Genomic DNA, 24,770 nt, shown 5'->3' with positions numbered 1-24,770 from the left:
TATTTTATGTCACTAATTGGACGGAATAATACTGGACTGTGTCACAACAGATCTTGTTTACACTAACGGGCCGAGGCAAAGGATTCATTTCGTAGACAGATGACAAGAGTATGAGAGATACCTCTCGTGGTTAGTTCTTAATCCGTTTGTACTGCTCGAGGCAACGGCCTTGCCGCAGTGGATACACCGGTTCCCATGAGATCACCGAAGTTAAGCGCTGTCGGGCGTGGTCGGCACTTGGATGGGTGACCATCTAGGCCGCCATGCGCTGTTGCCATTTTTCGGGGTGCACTTAGCATCGTGATGCCAATTAAGGAGCTTCTCGGCCCAATAGTAGCGGCTCCGGTCAGGAATACCATTATAAAGAGCGTGAGAGCGGTGTCCTGACTCCTCGCCCCTCCTATCCGCATCCTCCACTGAGGATGACACGGCTGTCGGATGGTCCCGGTAGGCCACTCGTGGCCTGCAGACGGAGTGCTATATTGCTTTGTCTTTTTTTTTGTCATACTAGCGCTCTTGTCTAGGGCTTGTCTTCTAAAACTGTGGTACCTGCATGTCTACACTAAGACTATAAAAACCAGCGCGCTAAGGGGAAGTAAAAATTTACAGCAGAGCCATGTCACTGGTTACCCGATCTGTGGCGACTTGCCTGCATCTTAATGTATACGTTTTTTGTGGAAAGTTCTGGCGTATTACTTCGGGTTGACATATATATATATATATATATATATATTGCCCGACCATGATGGGTCCGCGACGTGTCCTTTCCAACATCGGTATACAGATCACCAACAGTCCAATATGCACGGAAATCTAGTGCCTGTAATTGGCTGCTCACTACAGGGTGAAAGATACTAGTAGTTTGCGGCCACTAGTTCCTATGAAGACTGTACCGCTTCAGTGTCTCTTTGCTTCCGAAACGTAAGAGCACTGTTCACAATCTGCAGTACCTTACACGATGCAACCAAATTTAGTGAGTATCCTACGTCATTGCCGTAACACCACCTACTTCACAGCTTTATAAGGGGTAGCTGTATTTTAGGTGCCACTACTCACAGGTGACCAGTGTGGGCTGTAATTATCGTATGGTAGCCAAACTTGGTAGAGATACTAACGCGTTATTGTGGAATCGATTTACGCAGGAAAAAAAATTAGTTTCAGTTCTGGCCACCAGGTTCAAATCTTCAGTTGTGAATGCAAGAAACACGTACAGAAATGCTTCCATGTGTAATATATTAGGGACGGATCGTGGGCATAACAGGGAAGCAAATCGTTCTTTTAGATATTCCAAGAGCCAAAAGTCGCATTTGTTCCGATAAGGTGATCTTACGGGTCACGCATATGAAGAATCTGAGGAGGTAACACATTTGTGGGAGGTTGCATTAAGCGCATCTGTGAATGGGCGAGCGACGTGACGTGTTGCCCCATCCTGCATGAAAACAGTGGTTTTCTCACAGTAGTACGCATCCAGAGCAGGAATCACATGCTGTACAAAGAGATCTCGATACGCACAGACGTCACGGTACATCCGACAGGCTTTTTGGATATATTGTCTTTAAAGAATAACAGCCTGAGAACGAGGGTTCTTGTGAATCCACATCACAGAGACTCATATGGAAAATGCAGTGGCTCTTCGTGTGCAATAGGCGGTGTAACTGTGCTCCAAATTTCACATTCCCGTGCATTCGCTACACTTTATAGTGCAAAATTTCCCTCGTTACTCCATAGGATATTGCCCTGCCACATGCCATCAACTCCGACATGTGCTATATATCGAATAGAAATTTTTAGAACTCTACTGCAGATCATAAAGTTCGGTTGCTGCACAGTCCGAATCTTATATGGGTACGAGTTTAAAACAGACAAAACTTTCCATGCAAAATTGTTGGTGACACTGCACGAGCAGTAGCACTACAACAGGCACGTGTTGCGTGGTCATTTACGCAACAGCTACCTAGTCAATGACTCCCAACGGTATAGGATGCCTTCATCAGCCAGACGCCACAAAAATCTCACACGTGTTTTGAATTACATTATAATCTTCTGTAAACCATTTAACGACATCAGAGCTCTGCTTATACCTTTCAGCAGGCGAAATTCTCTCAGCGCACCACTGTAATCGCTGCCGTTAAAATACACAAGCGTCCGAAATCAAAGCAAGAAACGAAAACTTTGGAAGACTCCGTTTATTTTGGCACAAAACAATATCGACAGGTGATAATAAAGTAGAAACAACGAAAAGAATACAGAACATAATCAACTACAACATGCATAACGGTAGAAAAAAATGTTCTGCGATTTTTTCAATTTAACGAAGTTGCTCACACATTCTGACAATAGGTTAATGTGCTCACTATGGTATATGACCACCTCTGACACCATTACCGGCCTGAAAAAGGCGGGAAATGCTGTGAGTGATGTCATGAATCTCACGTTGAGGCAATAATGCCGATTATTCCTGCAGAGCTGCTCGCAAGTCTTGAAGTGTTGTCGGTGGTTGCTGACGTGATGCAATTCGTCTTCCTAATGCATCCCAGTCATGCTCTGGTGTGTTAAAATTGGGAGAACGAGCGGGCCACGCCATGCTTGCAGCATCTTCCATTTCCAAGGAAACATCAACCACCAATGCTCTATGCGGTCGATCATTATCGTCCATCAGTACGAAGTCTGGGCCCACAACACCTCGCAACAACCGCGCATGAGATCCCAAGATCTCTTCACCTGACCTGACAGCAATTAAATCTCGCTGACTGACTCGCACAGTTACATGGTGAGGTGTTCGAGTGGTCAACATAATCCAGACCACACCACTAAGGATCCTCCTCGATATAGGTCTATTTCCACAACGTTAGGGTCCCTAAATCGAGTTTCACGTTCCCTTGGCGATGCGAAACCTTCGAAAATCACTACCAGACCAAATCGGCTCTTATCTGTGAAAAGAACATTGACCCAACGTTCGCCCTTCCAGGTGGCATGTTGACGACTCCACTCTGGACATTCCCTTCTGTGAAGACATGCCAGAGGTAAACCAATAGCAAGTCTCCAACAATAAAGGCCACTGCGCTGAAGCCTTCTGTACACCGTCTGCCTAGATACAACATGCCCAGGGATGCTGTGAGGTCAGATGCCAGTTGCAGCGCAGTAATAAGGCGGTACGGTCGTGCTCTTACAGACAAATAATGGTCCGCTCTTTCTTATGTCACACGTTGTCGGCCCTGTCCTGGTCTCCAGGATACAGTTTCGGTCTCTAAAACCTGTCGCTTCATCAGAGAAAAAAAACAGAATGGTTCACATTAATCAAATGGGCAACGTCAGTTTGCGACTCTCCTGATTCCAATCTTCCTATGGACCTCTAGAGGGAGAGCCTGTAGGCGTCTTCTCTGAGCCATACTGCACCGTCTGTGACTGTGTACACAGCGATAGTGTGTGTAAGAATACCCTGCAAACACTACCCCACTTGATATGTGCCCTGACGTCATTGTTGGTACGATTTTCCGTTGACCGAAATGCCACCATCATTGCGGTACACGATCGTAACGACATCTCTTGACTGTTTGTATGATTATATCGTGAATTAGACACACGACGGGAAAACAGCGATTTGTTGCTTTAATTTTGGACTCTAGTGCAATTTCAATAACAGTGCACGGTCTCTCTTCTCGACAGCCACACTGTTCAATCACATTATGTTTTGTCAAATGACACCATGGATGTCATACCGTCATACGTACAGGGCACAGCGCCAGATTTGCCCCTGGGGGCCACAATCTAAACTGTATCTTTTTCAATGGTATAGGTTCCTGATTAACGCTTTAGAACATCTACGTAATCGCATCTACAAGTTTCGTTGGCTGCAGTACAATAATTTCAGCCCACACTGGACCTCAGTGGGTACCTGAACTTTACGTCTGTGAGGGTCTGATCATTAATTATAACAATCTGGTATGTTATCTGATATCTAGGTGGGCAGAACGACAATTCTGTGATTTTGTGTGGAAACGTAAGAGAGTTACACTGGTTAAGGCGGATTTGATTACTACTTCATTACACAATTGTACATACCGCCTTATTTTCAAGAAATTGTAACAAACTACTGATCATTCGCGCCTAATTCTCAGCTTTAATAAAGGAGTGTATAGTATCACTGCTAACGTCTCATTTTGTGCGCATGTACCTCAATGAGCCAAAACATTACGATCACTGGATTAGGCTCATGTTGGTTCATTTTTGGAAAGCAGTATCTGAGCGTTTTTGCGTGACAAAAACATTCGAAAAGTCGCTGGTAGGTTTCCGGAAATATATGACACCAAAGGTCTTCGCAAAGATCACCCAATCAACGCATATAGCAGGCCAGTCGTTTGCGGACGTGGAACTGTCTCCCGATAGCGTACCAGAGGTATTCCATCAGATTCAGATCGCGTGAAGTCGTGGCCAACACACTGAAGTGACTTCACTATTATACTCCTAGAACAACTGCAGCATGATTCTTGTCTTGTAACACAAACCGCTATCCTGCTAGAAGACCACCATCAGCTTCCTAAATGCATTTACAGCATCATATTAAGCGAATATAGAATCACTGACTTCAACCAATTAAAGGATGAGTCTGTCTTTTGTTACATCGCTATACTCATATAAATTAAATCGTCAAAATGTAAACTGTGCTAGGCAGTGCAATTATCCATGTTGTATCATCAGATGATGTTGGCGTTAGGAACGGATTTACACCACAAAGTCAGACACATACGATACAACAATAGTGACAAATTCATGGCTTTCTTACGTTAAGTCGGTGATTTTATATTCACCTAATATGATACTGTAAATACTTTTAAGAAGCTGAGGATGGCTTGTAGACTAAAAGCGGTTGTAAATAATGAATTCTATCGGCCGCTAGAAACGGTAATGACAAAATTTTTCAAATACTTCAAATAGTGGTGACAGCACCTCCTGAGAACGTGATACTGTCCCCATCGGCTCTCGTACATGCCACGTCGTATCTTTTCAGTAGTCGTTGGCCAGAATGAGAGCATATTCAGACGCGAACATTGATTTGGTGCAACAAAAAATGTGATTCATTATATCATATGGCACATTTCCATTGATATATGGTCAAGCTCTCGATGATCGCATATTCACTGCGATCCTAGTTGACAGTGCTGTTGGGTCAATCAAGAAAATATATGGGTCTTCTACAGCATATTCACAAATGTGCGCTGAACGGTTTGCACAGACAATCTTGCTGCATTAGAACCAACACAAATAAAAAGTATACTAGTGTACTCATAAATAAAGGAGCTGCCCCGGTAGAACTGAGCAACAGAAATTATTTGCTATAAGAAAGTAACAAGAAAACATGATCAACAGGAAACAGATTCTCAATGGAAAGAGCGCCAGCGAACTTCCTGATCTATTAGAGTAATATAACTCACTGAACGCACTTCTACGAAGGTACGAGTGAAAGCGCACTGTCTATTACGAAGTCGGAATCGGTCGCGGTCACAATCGGTGGGTGCACTGCTGTTATCCTGGTCGGGAAGCGCTGTATTGGAGAATCGTTTATTTGGAATCTGACTCGGCGTGAAACTGCCAGATAGGTGCAGGTGTATGGATACCATTAAGTGGTAGCCGTTACGTGGATTCGCGGATGGAGAATAGTGCCGGCTGTGTCTGGTGATCATGGCGTCCTCGTTGCTACAGCCGATGTCGCAGGGAGTCTGACGGGACGGCAACCCGCAGGGCAATGCTGTGTGGCGTGTGTGCTGGGTCATCAGGCACCCGTTGTACACTCCTCTTCCCTTTATGGGAGACTGCGAAGCCATCTCTGTGCCTAAACAGTGGCCGTGGCGGAGGTGACAGACCACGACACTGTAAAATCTGCTATAGATCGTTGCCTGTCCCATTTTCCAGAGTTGACAAGCATCCGACTCCTAAGATCTGTGATGGGCATCGACGTCCAACAGATCGTCGCCTATTCGTGGTTTCATTGTACTTCAAGCACTTTCCATAGATTTTGACGATAGTATTACTTGAATAGACGTGTAGCTATGCTCATTCTCGGATGCCGGGATACAACAATTCCCGCTTTGTCATTTCGGTTTATGTCAATGTATTTTCCCCTTTCTGCCTCGTACAGTCACCAGAATGATTCCCCATTGGCACTGCTCTGCTTACAATGATGAGCCAAAGCATTGTGAATACTATCCAACGTGATATTGGATGCACGTCACACGGTAATAACAGTACGTAAGCTGAGCACACATAGAGAGTGGATAACCCTAGCGAATATATCGACTGCAAATGGGGAAATCCTATTAGATAAGCGACTTTGACAAGGGGCAGAATATTATTAAAAGTATGCTGTGAAAGAGTATCTCGAAAACAGTGAAGGTGATTGAATGTTCGTGTGGTACTGTCGTAAACATCGACAGAAAGAGATAGGAGGATACTGAAACTATCACTAGGCCCTAAGTGACTGGACGTCAATGACTTTTCACAGAACGTGAGGTTCAGAGGCTTGTCAGCTCTGTAAAGTAGAATAAATGGTGATCTGTGACATCTCTGCCAAAAGAGCGGAATGCTGGAGCATGTACATTGTTGAACATAGAGCTCCTCAGCAGACCATCTCTACGTTTCAAATGTTGGCCCAACGACATTGTCAATTAGAATTGCAGTGGGCATGGGGCAAACGGCTTTCGACCGCTGATCATTGTAAACGTGTCGGCACTTCCGGTGAATCACAGTTTTGGTGCACTAGGTTGTTGTTCGTCCCGACAAACGCCGTCAACGAGATGAACGACAGCCTGAAACGTGAAGCGTGACACGAAAGCAGTCTGGTGGGAGCAGAGTTATGCTGTGGGAGACATTCTCCTGTGCTTGCATGGGACCTGTGGTACAAATGGAAGACACGCTGTGAACCACGTTGTGAACCACCTGCATCCGTTAATGCTTGATGTGGTTCCCGACGGGAATGTCACCTCTCAGAAGTATAATTGATCGTGTCTGGAGCTAGAACCGTGCTACAATGGTCTGAGGAGCATTAAACTCAAGTTGATGTCTCGGCGATCCGAATCGCCTGATGCAAATCCTGTGGAACCCATCTCGGTGGCTATCAGGTGCCATCAAAAGGTACGAAAATCAACGGTCCTCTATTTATGAGAATTACGTGACATGTACGTAGACATTTAATGCCACATACGTCCACTAACCTACCAACAAACTGACTGATACATAATACACAAAATCGTGATGTATGTAGTTCGAAATACTAGCTATTTAGCAGGTGGTTTCGTTGTTTTGGCTTATTAGTGTTTGTATTTTCCTTACTGCGTCTTGTGCCCGCAGATGTAGCACGTAGCATTATGTCTCGCAGTCGCCAGTGTTCGTAATATGTGGAGCGAAAATCAGTAATGGACTAAGCACCTAAACAATTTTTTTTGGGTCAGACCCAAAATACCTAACTAAGTTGCCAGCAATATGAACAGGGGTCTAAGTGATACGATAATTTCTGATAGTGCATACATGTCCCGAGAGACAGCATGAGCGGTATGTTATCTACCGGCCCACTGGTGAGGGCTAAGTGCCACAAAGCTTTGTAATTGTCGGCAGCGTTTGACACAGATTTTTCCCAGATTCAAAAACATAACAGGCTGGAAGGATGTCAGAGTGTCAAGTACCAAAGGACCTTGCAAAGCTAAAGGAGAATGCGACACCTAGCAATTCATTTGTGGTTACTATGCCCATCCTGAGGACTTCTTCATTCAAAACGAAAGCAACCGATACATACCATACAATGTGCAACAATGAAAATGTAAATCGAATGGAAACAGCCAATTCTTATCAACAGTAATGTGTTGATCGCGAATATCACAAAGACAATTCAAAATTAGCTCTAGTTTTCATTTTAAAAAAATGGTTGAATTGGCTCTGAGGCCTATGGGACGTAATTGCTGAGGTCATCAGTCGCCTAGAACTTAAAACTACTTAAACCTAACAAACCTGAGGACATCACACACATCCATGCCCGAGGCAGGATTCGAACCTGCGGCCGTAGCGGCCGCGCGGTTCCAGACATTAGGGCCTAGAACCGCTCGGTCACCCCGGCCGGCTTTCATTTTACACTATTTTATTACGGTGAGATAATTATATACGGATTTTTATGTTAAGTTTAAAATCAAATATTTTAATGGTTTGTCAAAGTCATAATAACTAGCAATCAAGGATTATATTATTGTCCCTGTTCTTACTTGTGTGCAATATTTTAGATATAAACATTTTGATACCAATTTTAGTGATTTTTTTGTCTCCTTCCTCTTCAACTTCACTGACTTTATTAACGCATGTAATAATTTTTGCACATTTGTTTCCTGATTAACCACCAGTTGTTCAAGTTGACTGCTATCGATGTGAACCAAAACGCCACGAGTTTGTGTTATCAGTGCTGACACATTTTGCTATATGTTGGAGAAGTGACATTTGCTTCACAAAAACAGCAAATAACTCCACTGATTAAAGAAGCTTACAGTTGTTGTTTTGGGTGCAAAATACGTGATCAGGATGAGCCCTGGGCTTCACATGTGATCTGAAAAACTTGCCAGCAACCTCAGAAATTGGATGCATGGGAAAGGACGTACAATGCCTTTTGCAGTGCCCATGATCTGGCGTGACCCAACTAACCATGTCGGTGACTGCTACTTTTGAATGGGAATACCTAAGAAGAAGAAGCGGACAGTGATCTATCGTAATATTCCATCTCCTATGTATTCAGTTCTACATGGGAAAGGATTGCCAATACCTGAACAACCTACAGAATACGAGATTACTTCAGATGGGGATTCTGTATGTCCTGAACCATGTACATTACAAGATCCACAGTTTATTCCGAATATTTCATCAACTGATGATCCAAAAAAAAAATCCGAAAATGAGTCAAGTGATCTCATTAGAGATTTGGAGCTCTCTAAAGCTAAGGCTGAGATTCAAGCATCAAGACTGCAGTAGTGCAATTGTCTGTAAAGCAATTTAAATGATTCATTCTGCCTCAGAAGGGAGCAACAATTCACACCTTTTTTTAACATGCAAGATAGTCTTGTGGCATGTGTAGACATAAATGGTGTAATGAAGACTCTCAGAATTAATTATAACCCTGATGAGTGGACACACTTTATAGATTCGTCAAAGTTGAGTTTAAGAGCAATGCTTTTGCATATTGGTAATGAACTTCCTTCTATTCCATTTGGCCATACTGTGCATATGAAAGAGTCATACCTAAACATTAAAATTTTGCTGGAAGTCATAATCTATAATGACTCTCAATGACAGATTGTGGTGACTTGAAAATGATAGCACTCCTATTAGGTATGCCGTTAGGGTATACTAAATATTGCTGTTTTGTCTGTGAATGGGATGGCCGAGATCGTGCATCTCATTACAGTAAACATGAATGGCCCACCAGAAAATCCCTTCAACCAGGTATAAAGAACATTAAGAGTGAACGTCTAATACACCCTAAAAAGATTCAGCTCCCACCCTTGCACATGAAGTTGGGTCTGATTAAAAACTTTGTTAAGGGATTGAATAAAGATGGTGATGCATTTAAGTATTTAAGGAAAAAATTCCCTTACTTAAGTGATGCCAAAGCAAAGGAACGCATCTTTGTAGGCCCACAGATTTGAGAGCTTTCTGGAGACCATACTTTTGATGCAATCATACAAGGCGATGAGAAGCATGCAGGGGAATGTTTTAAGACAGTCTGTTTACATTTATTAGTGAACAAACGAGCAATAAATTACAAGAAGATTGTAGATGAAAAACTTGGTTGCAACATATCATTGAAAATGCATTTTTTACATAGTCCTTTTGACTTCTTCCCCAAAGATTGTGGTACAGTAAGTCACGAACGTGAAGACTGATTTGATCAAGATATGGAAACATTTGAGAAGAGGTATGCCGCAAAGTGGGGATCTATTATTTTAGCAGATTGCTGCTTTACTGTCATAAGGGATGTTCCCGAGTATGTGTATAAACGTCAATCCAAGCGAAAACGGTCGTCTTCTGAATTTATCTCTGAAAAAAATATGTAATTGTATATACTGTACATATGGATATTTAACATTTTTAATCCCTTATATACATCTGTGAGCAGTTAATTTATATAATTTCTTTTGGGCTTTACGTAGTTCTGGTACAAAGTGGACATACAAACTGTTTTCATTCATGTAATATTATCTTCACTTTTCCTTAATATTTTACTTTTGTATTTCCAGAATGGCACTAAAATTCATCAATGCATAACACATAACACAATTCAAGTAATTATTCACTTAAAATGTGTTATGCTGAATCTTGAAACATGAATGCAAATTTAGTCAGTGAGTTATTCATACAAAAATTTATATTACTTTTTTAAAAATGCTAGAGTTAAATATTTATGGAGATGATGATTTTGTATCATCTTATACCGAAATAAACATAGCTAATTCAAAATCATGCTATTTACACACTTCCATTTCAGATTTGTTGTTCAGTGTTATCACAACGAAAAAAAGAATATTTCCCAACGTGATCTCGTCAAGATGAGAACAGTGTTTAAAGAACTGGAAGCCTCAAGCACCTACAAGATTTTCATGACATAATAAAGAAGTTTGCTCCTCGTCAAAACATTGTAACATGAACTTCTCAGTTGAAAAGATAAAGGATCTGCAACGAATGCTACCGTACTTGAAAGTACCTAATAGAACATTATTCGAACATTTAATCAGTTAGAATTGTTTTGTGCTTTACAAAATAAAAGGAATGACTGAAAATAATTTAGTCACTGGATACTGTATCTGTACAGTGCTTATTATTAACAAAACTAATAAATTCTTTCCATTTCTTGCATTTGCACTTATCTCTTTTGCAGATACTTATATGGAATTTAGTTTGGCCTGCGTTTCTCAGACTAAAATATTCATTTTTACTGATAGAAGGAAGGGAAACTTTAAAAAATTTGCAACTTTTGTGTGAATCTTACTGCAAACAATAGACCTAAATAAAAATATTATTCCGGTTATTTCATTAAAATATCTTTGTGAAAACAAAAAAAAAACTTAATAACGCGGAATGATTTTCTTGGTACTTTACCTCATAGTGATTTACACTGTACATATTTTGTAAATGATCTGGGCAGACTTTAAACGACAAGGCGATATATACCATATCTGCCTAATTTATTCCACTTTCAGTCTTCAGATGTGCCAAATAATGACGAAACTGAGAGTAAATTTCGTTTTTTAAAAATCACTCACACAGGAGGACCGTACAACCGCACTGTCGTTTTACTGTCTTTCAGACTTCGGCATTGAGGACCAAGAAAGAGGGATCAGTGGCGTAGAGAAGCAACTAAAAGGGTTGAAAACAAATAAATCGTCAAGTCCAGATGGAGTCCCTGTTCGGATCTACAGAGAGTACTTCGTGGCATTGACCCGCTGCTTGTTTACACCTATCGCGATTATGGTGGTGGTTAGTGTTTAACGTCCCGTCGACAACGAGGTCATTAGAGACGGAGCGCAAGCTCGGGTTAGGGAAGGATTGGGAAGGAAATCGGCCGTGCCCTTTCAAAGGAACCACCCCGGCATTTGCCTGAAACGATTTAGCGAAATCACGGAAAACCTAAATCAGGATGGCCGGAGACGGGATTGAACCGTCGTCCTCCCGAATGCGAGTCCAGTGTGCTAACCACTGCGCCACCTCGCTCGGTATATCGCGATTATCCCGCCCAGTACAAGGTCCCTAGCGACTGGAAAAAAGCGCAGATTACTCCTATGTATACTATATATATAAGAGACGTAAAAGAACGGACCCGCAAAATTGCAGACTAATACTCTTAACATTGGTCTGCTGCAGAATTAATGAACACATTCCGAGTACGAACACAGTAAATTTCCTTGTGAAAGAAAAGGTCCTGTTCATAAATCAGCACGGACTTAGATAGCATCGCTCGTGAGAATCTCAGCTTGCCATTTCCTCGCATTCTACAAACAATGCACGGAGGGTAACAGGTAAATTCCATTTTCCTAGACTTCCTGAAAGCGTTTGACACGTGGCCCCATTGTAGGCTTTTGACGAAGGTCCGAGCATACGGTTCAGGTTCCCAGATTATATCATTGGCTCGTAGTCATTTTGAGTAATAGGATCCAGTACGTTGTTCTCGACGGCGAGTGTTCATCAGAGACAAGAGTATCGTCAGGTGTGCCTCAGTGTAGTGTGAGAGGACCGCTTTTATTCTCTACGTTCAAAAATGATCTGACGTCAGCGTCAGCAGCAATGTATGGCTGGTAGCTGATGACGCATTGGTCTACAGGAAGGTGAATCTTTTGAGCGAGTGTGGGACTCTACAAGACGTCCTAAACTGTTTTCCAGTGGTTGTGACGCATGGAAGCTTGTTCTAACTGTAGATAAACATAAGTAATCCTTAGAAGTGGGGGAAACGATATTGGAACGACCGAAGACAACCTTAGTAGCGTGCTTCTTGACACAGACGCCTCGAACAATTATCTAGGGGTAACTTTTCAGAGCGGTATGAAATGGAATGAGCTCGTCATGTTGGTGTTAGTAAAGGCGAATGCTTGACTTACTTTTAATGGCAGGATTTGGTAAAGTGTAGCTCATTTATAATGGAGCCGATTTGCTGAACAATAGTGCAAACCATTCATGAGTACTGTTCGATTATTGTAGAGCTGCTTTGTATACTCAAATGGGAATCCCTGGAGGGAAGGTGACGCTGTTTTTGCGAGGCAGTTTTTCGGAAATTTTGAGTTCAGACGTTTGAGATCGATTGCAGAACGATGATACGGCTACCAACTTACATTTTGTGTAAGGACCACGAATATATGATGCTAGAAATTAGAGCTCGTAAGCTTATAGACAGTCGAATTGCTTCTCTCTGTTTTCGAATGTAACAGGGAGGAAAGTGACTAGTAGTGTTTCGTAGTGCCCTCGGCCATGCACTGCATGGTAACTTGCGGAGATGTATGAGGATGTAAATGTAGAATCAGTTACAGGAGAAAAAGGGGGCCAAGACATTTTGATTGCGTATAAGGATAGGTCTTGTTCCAAAGCACAAGATTTCACTGCACTGCCTAATTTGAACATAACTATGCGTCCTATACCTGCCATTATCGGATGTGTTACACAGGCCATATCATCCTGTCCTATTTAGTGTTTTATGAAAGTCCATTTCCTCTTGATTCTGCGGAGAACCATGCCATGAAGCTTACTGACACTATTACAACACGAATCTGAATTATCAGATTCTGAATCATTACGCAACTTCCGTCATCAGAATTGTTTATGTTTTGGTATGTATCTCATTGCGTTATATAAATAAATTCATTCTTTTGTGCTACGGTTTTCATAGACATTGCAGCATCTCATATTCAGAGATATTCAAAATGATCTTGACACCTTAAAACGACTAAGAAATGTGATATATGGGGAAACAGCAATTTAAGAAGTATTTTATTCGGATGATTTCCATCAGAATTTCTCCAAACGAACGGTTAGGTATTTCACGTTATTTAGTTCTGCAAAGTTCGTGTCCGCCATCACAAGGCACGAGAGAGTCAGGACCTCATTCGAAAAGGCTCTCCCTACTAGACAATTCATTTACGAGTGGAAATAGAAGTTGAAGCAAACAGGAAGTGGCCATCGGCATCTGAGGAACAGGTTGAATGAATCAAGGAAACGTTCGTCAGAGGTCCACAAAGGTCGACGTCTTGTCAGTCGCGACCTTGGAATTCTAAATCCAGCTCTTTGGAGACTGCTGAGAAAACTCCTGCAAATCAAACCATAACAGATTCAGCTCATGCAAGACGTTACTTACGGTGAAAAACATTTGCGGGAACAGTTTTGCATTGATATGTGGTTGCTTACTGGCTCTTGCGGAACTAAATCACATTACCGCCTTCTCTGTCGGTCCAGCAGCCTTCTTGCCGGAGATCACTGTAAGAAAAGAAAAAAGAAGTTCGTGTTTTCATAAATATGATCCTATAATACCTTACCTCATTGCAAACAGATTTAAAATCACTTCGAAGTGTCTAGCCATTTTGAATAACCCTGTGTTATTATGATTGACTCGTTCTAATAATGATTTATGGTATCAGAATATGGTTTATTATTATATCTGCAACTGATGAACAAGGAAAAGCTGAATACAGAAGACTAAGGAATTTAGTTAATAGAGAAGCTAGGAAACAAAAAGAAATTTTTCTTGAGGAAATGTGTAGAGAAGTGGAAGAAAATACGCAAACCGGAAGAACTGATTTACCCTACAGAACAGCAAATCAGTTTTTTAACAAACGTAAAACAACACTCTCAGGCACACAGAAAATGAAGAGGGTAAATGCTGGTTGGTGAAGACATTGTGAAGAGATGGAAAGAATACATATAGGAGTTGTATGACGGAACACCTCTTTCGGAGGACGTAATAGGAAGAGAAGGGCAAGTAGACGAAGATGACAAGGGAGATGACATTTTGCAAGAAGAATTTGACAGAGCTCTAAAAGGACTACGGGACAACAAAGCTACGGATATTGATGACATCCCTGCAGAACTAATAAACAATGCTGGTGACACCATGAAAATTAGGCTGCTTAAACTTATTAGGTTCATCTATAACACAGGAGAGATACCGACAGACTTCAAGAAATGTATCATTGTTCCTATACCAAAGAAGGCAGCAGCTACAAAATGCGAACAGTACCGAACCCTAAGCCTAATATCATATGCCTAAAAAATTCTCATAAAAATAGTTTTGAAGGGAATTGAAGAGAAGGTGGAGGATATGCTGTGTGAAGATCAGTTTGGTTTCAGAAGGGGTTTGGGAACAAGAGGGGCGATTCTGGCACTGAGACTCGTTATCGAAAAGAATTACAGAAAAATAAACCAACTTATATTGCCTTTGTAGACATGGAAAAGACGTTTAATAACGTTATCTGGCAAGAGATTTTCAGAGCGCAGAGGAAAATTAAAATAAAGTACAAAGACATACGTGTGATACTCAGTAACTATAAGAATGAGGTGGCAGTGATTAATAACTGTCACCAGGAACAAGAAGCAAATATTAGAAAAGGGGTAAGGCAAGGATGTGCGCTCTCTCCTCTTATATTCACTGCTTACATCCAGGAAGCTATAGACAAAGTTCGAGAAACTACTGAGGTGGGGATCAAAATTAATGGGGAGAAGATAGACATGCTACGTTATGCAGATGAATTTGCTATAGTCACGGAGACAAAAGAAGATCTAGAGGAAGTCCTCAGAACAATGGAAAAAATTCTATGCAATCAGTAAGGAATGAGAATAAGCAAGAAAAAGACTAAAACGATTGTATGCAGTACAGGAGCGGAATATGAACCTCTGAGAATGAGAATTGGAGGAGAGGAGCCGGAAGTGATAGAGGAATTTCCTTACCTGGGACGCAAAATCACAAGAGATGGTAGAAGCCGGAAAGAAATTGCAACCAGAATAAAAAAGGCCAAAATTGCATTTAATCGGAGAAGGAACTTACTCACCAGCAACAACATCAGTCTGAAACTAAGGAAACGTATCATGAAAGACATTCCGGAGGGCTGAACGGAAGGCCTCTCCAGTTTGTCTGACAAACCTGTTTCAGGCTCTGTCTCAGGCTGATACTGATCTTCGGCCGGACATGGCTGCTTGTTCTGTTCCAGAGGTTGCCCCTCAGTCTGCAAGATCCGGGCGGTCGCAGAGGGTGGGCTTATTGGTAGCTGGGAGCTCCAACGTCAGGAGCGTAATGGGGCCCCTTAGGGATATGGCAGCAAGAGAGGGGAAGAAAACCAATGTGCACTCCGTGTGCATACCGGGGGGAGTCATTCCAGATGTGGAAAGGATCCTTCCGGATGCCATGAAGGGTACAGGATGCACCCATCTGCAGGTGGTCGCTCATGTCAGCACCAATGATGTGTGTCGCTAAGATCGGAGGAAATCCCCTCTGGCTTCCGGCGGGTATCTGATTTGGTGAAGACTGCAAGTCTCGCTAGCGGGATGAAATCAGAGCTCACCATCTGCAGCATCGTCGACAGGACTGACTGCGGACCTTTGGTACAGAGCCGAGTGGAGGGTCTGAATCAGAGGCTGAGACGGTTCTGCGACCGGTGGGCTGCAGATTCCTCGACTTGCACCATAGGGTGGTGGGGTTTCGGGTTCCGCTGGATATGTCAGGAGTCCACTACACGCAGCAAGCGGCTACACGGGTAGCAGGGGTTTTGTGGCGTGGACTGGGCGGTTTTTTAGGTACATCTACATCTACATCTACATCCATACTCCGCAAGCCACCTGACGGTGTGTGATGGAGGGTACCCTGAGTACCTCTATCGATTCTCCCTTCTATTCCAGTCTCGTATTGTTCGTGGAAAGAAGGATTGTCGGTACGCTTCTGTGTGGGCTCTAATCTCTCTGATTTTATCCTCATGGCCTCTTCGCAAGATATACGTAGGAGGGAGCAATATACTGCTTGACTCTTCGGTGAAGATATGTTCTCGAAACTTTAACAAAAGCCCGTACCGAGCTACTGAGCGTCTCTCCTGCAGAGTCTTCCACTGGAGTTTATCTATCATTTCTGTAACGCTTTCGCGATTACTAAATGATCCTGTAACGAAGCCCGCTGCTCTCCGTTGGATCTTCTCTATCTCTTCTATCAACCCTATCTGGTACTGATCCCACACTGCTGAGCAGTATTCAAGCTGTGGGCGAACAAGTGTACTGTAACCTACTTCCTTTGTTTTCGGATTGCATTCCTTACGATTCTTCCAATGAATCTCAGTATGGCATCTGCTTTACCGACGATCAACTTTATATGATCATTCCATTTTAAATCACTCCAAATGCGTACTCCCAGATAATTTATGGAATTAACTGCTTCCAGTTGCTGACCTGCTATGTTGTAGCTAAATGATAAGGGATCTATCTTTCTGTGTATTCGCAGCACATTACACTTGTCTACATTGAGATTCAATTGCCATTCCCTGCACCATGCGTCAATTCGCTGCAGATCCTCCTGCATTTCAGTACAATTTTCCATTGTTACAACCTCTCGATACACCACAGGATCATCTGCAAAAAGCCTCAGTGAACTTCCGATGTCATCCACAAGGTCATTTATGTATATTGTGAATAGCAACGGTACCATGACCCCTCTTGAAAACGGGGATGACCTGTGCCCTTTTCCAATCCTTTGGAACGCTACGCTCTTCTAGAGACCTACGGTACACCGCTGCAAGAAGGGGGGCAAGTTCCTTCACGTACTCTGTGTAAAATAGAACTGGTATCCCATCAGGTCCAGCGGCCTTTCCTCTTTTGAGCGATTTTAATTGTTTCTCTGTCCCTCTGTCGTCTATTTCGATATCTACCATTTTGTCATCTGTGCGACAATCTAGAGAAGGAACTACAGTGCAGTCTTCCTCTGTGAAACAGCTTTGGAAAAAGACATTTAGTATTTCGGCCTTTAGTCTGTCATCCTCTGTTTCAGTACCATTTTGGTCACAGAGTGTCTGGACATTTTGTTTTGATCCACCTACCGCTTTGACATAAGACCAAAATTTCTTAGGATTTTCTGCCAAGTCAGCACATAGAACTTTACTTTCGAATTCATTGAACGCCTCTCGCATAGCCCTCCTCACACTACATTTCGCTTCGCGTAATTTTTGTTTGTCTGCAAGGCTTTGGCTATGTTTATGTTAGCTGTGAAGTTCCCTTTGCTTCCGCAGCAGTTTTCTAACTCTACATCTACATCTACATCTACATTTATACTCCGCAAGCCACCCAACGGTGTGTGGCGGAGGACACTTTACGTGCCACTGTCATTACCTCCCTTTCCTGTTCCAGTCGCGTATGGTTCGCGGGAAGAACGACTGTCTGAAAGCCTCCGTGCGCGCTCTAATCTCTCTAATTTTACATTCGTGATCTCCTCGGGAGGTATAAGTAGGGGGAAGCAATATATTCGATACCTCATCCAGAAACGCACCCTCTCGAAACCTGGCAAGCAAGCTACACCGCGATGCAGAGCGCCTCTCTTGCAGAGTCTGCCACTTGAGTTTATTAAACATCTCCGTAACGCAATCACGGTTACCAAATAACCCTGTGACGAAACTCGCCGCTCTTCTTTGGATCTTCTCTATCTCCTCCGTCAGACCGATCTGGTACGGGTCACACACTGATGAGCAATACCCAACTGTAGGTCGAACGAGTGTTTTGTAAGCCACCTCCTTTGTTGATGGACTACATTTTCTAAGCACTCTCCCAATGAATCTCAACCTGGTACCCGCCTTACCAACAATTAATTTTATATGATCATTCCACATTAGGTTAGATGGCATCGGGCAAGTACAGAAAGGGCAACAGCCTCAAAGGGTGCGGGGCAAAGTCAGGACATGCGGGGACCAAGCAGCAATCGGTATTGTAATTGTAAACTGTCGAAGCTGCATTGGCAAAGTACCGGAACTTCCAGCGCTCATAGAAAGCAACGAAGCTGAAATCGTTATAGGTACAGAAAGCTGGCTGTAGCCAGAGATAATTCTACCGAAATTTTTACAAAGGCACAGACGTTGTTTGTTTAGAAAGGATAGATTGAATGCAACCGTTAGTGGGGTGTATGTCGCTGTTAGTAGCAGTTTACCCTGTAGAGAGATAGAAGTGAATAGTTCCTGTGAATTATTATGGGTGAAGGTTACACTCAACAACCGAGCTGGGTTAATAATTGGCTCCTTTTACCGACCTCCCGACTCAGCAGCATTAGTGTCAGAACAACTGAGAGAAAATTGGGAATACATTTCACATAAATCTTCTCAGCATGTCATAGTCTTAGGTGGAGATTTCAATTTACCAGATATAGACTGGGACACTCAGATGTTTAGGACGTTTAGTAGGGACAGAGCATCGAGTGAAAATTATCTCGAGCAATTAAACAGAGAACCGACTCGTGGAGATAAAATCTTGGACCTACTGATAACAAACAGACCCGAACTTTTCGACTCTATAAGTGCAGAACACGGAATCAATGATCATAAGGCCGTTGCTGCATCCCTGAATATGGAAGTTAACAGGAATATAAAAAAAGGGAGGAAGGTTTATCTGTTTAGCAGATCAAAACGAAAATTTCTGTTCCGGCACTGAGAATGTTGAGTGTTTATTGAAAAAGTTCAAGGCAATCGTAAAATGCGTTTTAGACAGGTACGTGCCGAGTAAAACTGTGAGGAACGGGAAAAACCCACCGTGGTTCAACAACAAAGTTAGGAAACTACTGCGAAAGCAAAGAGAGCTTCACTCCAAGTTTAAAGGCAGCCAAAACCTCTCAGACAAACAGAAGCTAAACGATGTCAAAATTAGCGTAAGGAGGGCTATGCGTAAAGCGTTCAGTGAATTCGAAAGTAAAATTCTACGTACCGACTTGACAGAAAATCCTAGGAAGTTCTGATCTTACGTTAAATCAGTAAGTGACTCGAAACAGCATATCCAGACACTCCGGGATGATGATGGCATTGAAACAGAGGATGACACGCGTAAAGATGAAATACTAAACACCTTTTTCCAAAGCTGTTTCACAGATGAAGACCGCACTGCAGTTCCTTCTCTAAATCCTCGCACAAACGAAAAAATGGCTGACATCGAAATAAGTGTCCAAGGAATAGAAAAGCAACTGGAATCACTCAACAGAGGAAAGTCCACTGGACCTGACGGGATGCCAATTCGATTCTACACAGAGTACACGAAAACTTGCCCCCCTTCTAACAGCCGTGTAGCCGGCCGAAGTGGCCGCGCGGTTCTGGCGCTGCAGTCTGGAACCGCGAGACCGCTACGGTCGCAGGTTCGAATCCTGCCTCGGGCATGCATGTGTGTGATGTCCTTAGGTTAGTTAGGTTTAACTAGTTCTAAGTTCTAGGGGACTAATGACCTCAGCAGTTGAGTCCCATAGTGCTCAGAGCCATTTGAACCATTTGAACAGCCGTGTACCGCAAGTCTTTAGAGGAACGGAAGGTTACAAATGATTGGAAAAGAGCACAGGTAGTCCCATTCTTCAAGAAGGGTCGTCGAGCAGATGCGCAAAACTCTAGACCTGTATCTCTGACGTCGATCTGTTGTAGAATTTTAGAACATGTTTTTCCTCGAGTATCATGTCGTTTTTCGAAACCCAGAATCTACTCTGTAGGAATCAACATGGATTCCGGAAACAGCCATCGTGTGAGACCCAACTCGCTTTATTTGTTCATGAGACCCAGAAAATATTAGATACAGGATCCCAGGTAGATGCTATTTTCCTTGACTTCCGGAAGGCGTTCGATACAGTTCCGCACTGTCGCCTGATAAACAAAGTAAGAGCCTACGAAATATCAGGCCAGCTGTGTGGCGGTATTGAAGAGTTTTTAGTAAACAGAACACAGCATGCTGTTATCAATGGAGAGACGTCTACAGACGTTAAGATAACCTCTGGCGTGCCACAGGGGAGTGTTTTGGGACCATTGCTTTTCACAATATATATAAATGACCTAGTAGATAGTGTCGGCAGTTCCATGTGGCTTTTCGCGAATGATGCTGTAGTATACAGAGAAGTTGCAACATTAGAAAATTGTATCGAAATGCAGGAAAATCTGCAGCGGATAGGCACTTGGTGCAGGGAGTGGCAACTGACCCTTAACATAGACAAATGTAATGTATTGCGAACACATAGAAAGAAAGATCCTTTATTATATGATTATATGGTAGCAGATCAAACGCTGGTAGCAGTTACTTCTGTAAAATATCTGGGAGTATGCGTACGGAACGATTTGAAGTGGAATGATCAAATAAAATTAATTGTTGGTAAGGCGGGTACCAGGTCCAGATTCATTGGGAGAGTCCTTAGAAAATGTAGTCCATCAACAAAGGAGGTGGCTTACAAAACACTCGTTCGACCTATACTTGAGTATTGGTCATCAGTGTGGGATCCGTACCAGATCGGGTTGACGGAGGAGATAGAGAAGATCCAAAGAAGAGCGGCGCGTTTCGTCATAGGGTTATTTGGTAAGCGTGATAGCGTTACGGAGATGTTTAGTAAACTCAAGTGGCAGACTCTGCAAGACAGGCGCTCTGCATCGCAGTGTAGCTTGCTCGCCAGGTTTCGAAAGGGTGCGTTTTTGGATGAGGTATCGAATATATTGCTTCCCCCTACTTATACCTCCTGAGGAGATCACGAATGTGAAATTAGAGAGATTCGAGCACGCACGGAGGCTTTCAGACAGTCGTTCTTCCCGCGAACCATACGCGACTGGAACGGAAAAGGGAGGTAATGACAGTGGCACGTAAAGAGCCCTCCGCCACATACCGTTCGGTGGCTTGCGGAGTATAAATGTAGATGTAGACGTAGATGTAGAAAGGTTTCGTTTGGGGTGTGGCCCTATACGGATGTGAAACTTGGACACTTGGAAGAGTAGATAGAAGACGGCTAGAGGCCCTGGAGATGTGGTGCAGTGGAAGGATGATGAAGATCAGCTGGAGAGACAAATGAAGAGGTGATTAGAAGAGTACAGGAAACCATTTCTCTGTGGAAGCCCATCCATACAAGAAAAGACAAACTTGTAGGGCACATCCTCCGATACAACAAGATCATTGGAACAATAGCAGAAGGAGCTATTAAGAGGAAGGAAGCGGCAGGGGCGACCAAGGATATCATACGGTAACAGATCATGAATGACGTTGGATGTAACACACACGTGGAAATGAAGAGGAAGACAGAAAGAATAGAGGAATGGCGCCCTGCTGCAAACCAAACTCAGGGTTGAACACTAAAAGTAAGGAAGATAATATTTGTAACATTCGTGATATAATCGTCTTCCACACTATGGAGGTAATCAGTCACTAAAGTTCTCCGTAACCTAACAGTTAATTCGATAAACTATCGATATCAACGTCGAAATTTTTTTCTCATACTTCAGTAATCGTTAAGGCTGAGACTGGTTTCAAAAACTGCGGATCAGTTACGTCCATTTCGTTTATAGGTGTGACAGTGCTTGCAGAGGACGACGGACAACGCAATTGGGAGACAATGAGCAGAAGTGAATCTGAAAGTGCGTTTCACCCGTGGAATGCGTATTAACCCCGTTCCGCGAATCGAAAAGCATGGGTAAATAGCAGCTCTGAGCCCTAATGGAACGTCATTTTAGCTTCGAATGCCAAACATTTGCGCCAATGGCACGTCACTTAGCGAGATAATAAAATAGTAGGCTCCGAAACGGTATTGTGGTCGAAGGAACACGCAGTAGGCGTGCGTAATGGGCGACACCGAACTTTTAACATCAATAATGTGTGGAAGCTGCCAAAGCGAGGTCCTGTTCTCTACCAAACAGTGCAAAATTAAAACACGTAAATCAAGAACTTGCCTTTCTTTAAATAACAACGCAAATAACTCGATAATTTGCCTCATTTTGTACGTAATACAGAGTCTTTTGTTGATAACTCTGTTAGAAACTATCACATTTAGTTGTGTTCTCATTTTGCACACTAAGGCGTTTAAAACATAATTATTTAAACTTTGAGTTTCAGTTGTGATAATAAGTGAGTTAGGGTGCGAAACGTGTAACACCTAACCTTTGTACTCAAAAGTCTTTAGTCATTCCTTCCAAGTGCCAGGAAAATGTAATAGAGTTTCACTGATTTCGCTATTAGGGTTCTATCAATAAAGCTGCTAAAACGTTTTATTTTAAACGATTAATATTTGATCGATTTATTTGCCAGAATTTTAACTGACATTAATAAAACTACATCACGTTTCATAACACTTTGTATCGCCATGCCAGGAAAGGAGTGCCTATTTTGTGCTATTGAAGATTTCTCTTTCCATTGCGTATTGCTTCAGGAAACGCTTGATCCTGAAGTCGAAATGTAGATTAATTTTTGTTCCCAATTAGGGGCAGTGAACTTAGAGAAACCCTTCACTATTATACTTAATTTTTTGAAACTTTGAGTATATTTTAATTTGTCTGATACAGATAATTTTGCGCAATTATGTTGTTTACATACGGTTGAGTAAACATCAAGTTTTCTGAACTGGTTTCCTTTTCTTTTTCTTGACGTTTGTGTGACTTAATCTTACCAAATCATTACCATGATTGTTAAGTGCCAGACATATCGCATCTTCGTCAGTTCGTGGATATCGTACGATGAATGCTGTAGCTTTCGCAACTGGGCTGACTGGTTTGACGTGATAACTGGGGAAGTAAATGAATTTGTTCGGCGGTTTTGTACAATATGCAGTAGAAGTAGGCATATTGGGGAATGGTGGAAGAAAACTGCTGTAATTTGGATTGAATTAGATAAGGCTAGGAATTATCTGTACAGGTTAAGTGGTGAGAAGGGAAAAGAGAGATGGCAAGTAGCAACAGCTAATAGAAGGAACAGGAAATGAACTTTAGCTGACAGTTATGTGCTGAATGTAAAAGTTAATTGCGGACTATTTTTCAGTTATAATGGATAAACCTCAGCCAGACGTAGATGTAGACATGGTGCATCAAATTCTAAAGTAAAAATTTAGGTAGGCGAATAAAGAGGTGTTAGATAACTTCTGCATAGTATTCTAGGATGGGTATGGCAGGTCAAAATTTATTTTCAATCTTAGTACTGCTTGGTACGTCAAAACATTTAGAATCTTTCCGTGAAACCTTCACTAAAGAAGAAACAGTGGTTATAGTGTCTACCTGGTAAGGATAGCGTCACCACCGAGGCAGTCCAATGGTGAGGTTATATCTCTTCTGAGGCGACGTGGCAGACCCTATTTGAATTATCCGGTCGGGGAAGTTAATTTGTCGGAACAGTTACTTATGACATCCGTCGGGTCGTGTGCTGGCATGGGTGTTATTGATTTGTAAGTAGATGGGATTATGTTAGGCATGGTCTTCACCTGAACAGGAAAGGGGTGATAGAGTAACCGGACTAATAGCAGAAAACCTAAGATGGGTTGGGGGAAGGCGTTAGGTACTGTAGTAAGTGTCAGAATAGTAGTGATAACTGGTGTTTGACCAGCATTTTTATAGGGTAGAGAACAGACAGAAACCAACTTTTAAGAGAGGTTCGGACTGAAATTAACTCTTCATCAGAGAAAGGAACTAAACAATTGTTGATCACTGGATCAACAATTTATGGTTGAAAATTTTCGAGAACCACCTAAAACTTTACTTCGACTATATAAGGCTACAGATCTCGAAGCTGTTCCTACGTACAGAATCTTGTCGTTACTCGGTTTTGCTGAACCGGGGCACACAGATGGCGCGATGATACTCCATCATCTGAGTTGGAAGACTTTGACGCTCCTCGACTTGGTGCAAAACAGTTGATTGGAAGTAGCCTGCAGAACAGTGTTACCAATTTAGTCTTTTCAGATAAATTTTGCTTATTTAACTGGAATGTCTGCAAGAAAAAACACTTAAACCCGCCCAGTCGTTTTTCTAGCTTGTTAGTTTCTCGCCGCAAGTCATTTGTCGTAAGAGTGCATCACAAATTTCTGTCCGCATCTGACAGGTACCTTGTGATAGTATATGTGTATTGTGATCCAATTTGTGTACATCTGTGACGCCATGTGAGCAGACCAGTTCCCTTCATATGACATCAGAAGCCCTGCCCTCCTTATGAGTGACGGTATCACTCTCATTAGTTTCGTCATTAACGTTACCATGATGTCATCGTCACATAAGAAGTCACGCAATCCTACCATCACCTCTACTCCCCTTTCTTTCAGCAACAAGTTC

The 24,770-nt window shown here is 42.5% G+C and overlaps 1 protein-coding gene and 1 pseudogene across 1 annotated transcript in view; one reads left to right on the top strand and one right to left on the bottom strand.

Moving 5' to 3' along the window:
- Positions 1-24,770, bottom strand: part of LOC124616471 (glycine-rich protein 23-like) — a 67,685-nt gene that overhangs the window by 21,480 nt on the left and 21,435 nt on the right. The gene's annotated exons all lie outside the window — the stretch shown is intronic.
- On the top strand, positions 160-277 carry LOC124616930 (annotated as a pseudogene).

Source organism: Schistocerca americana, chromosome 5 (genome assembly GCF_021461395.2).
Source record: "Schistocerca americana isolate TAMUIC-IGC-003095 chromosome 5, iqSchAmer2.1, whole genome shotgun sequence".
Classification (NCBI taxonomy): domain Eukaryota; kingdom Metazoa; phylum Arthropoda; class Insecta; order Orthoptera; family Acrididae; genus Schistocerca; species Schistocerca americana.
Note: the sequence above shows the minus strand (reverse complement) of the source record. Positions and strands in the feature narration are given on the sequence as shown.